This window comes from Penaeus monodon, chromosome 15 (genome assembly GCF_015228065.2).
Source record: "Penaeus monodon isolate SGIC_2016 chromosome 15, NSTDA_Pmon_1, whole genome shotgun sequence".
Classification (NCBI taxonomy): Eukaryota; Metazoa; Arthropoda; class Malacostraca; order Decapoda; family Penaeidae; genus Penaeus; species Penaeus monodon.
In genome coordinates, this window is record NC_051400.1 from 32,877,816 (window position 1) to 32,878,029 (window position 214).

Consider the following 214-nt stretch of genomic DNA (forward strand, 5'->3'; position numbering starts at 1 on the left):
ACAGCAAAAGGTGGAACGCATCAGTGTTATTAGAACAGCATATGCCAATGCATGTTTGTTGTCGCTTTCTCAAGGACATCTTACGAGCGCCTGAAGTCCTGAAGGAGTCCTCCTGACCTATCCGCTCCCTCCATTTCTTCTCTGTCTTTCCTTCCCTCACCGTCCACGCACACATACGCACACTCTTACATACACACGTATCAATGTGCGAGTC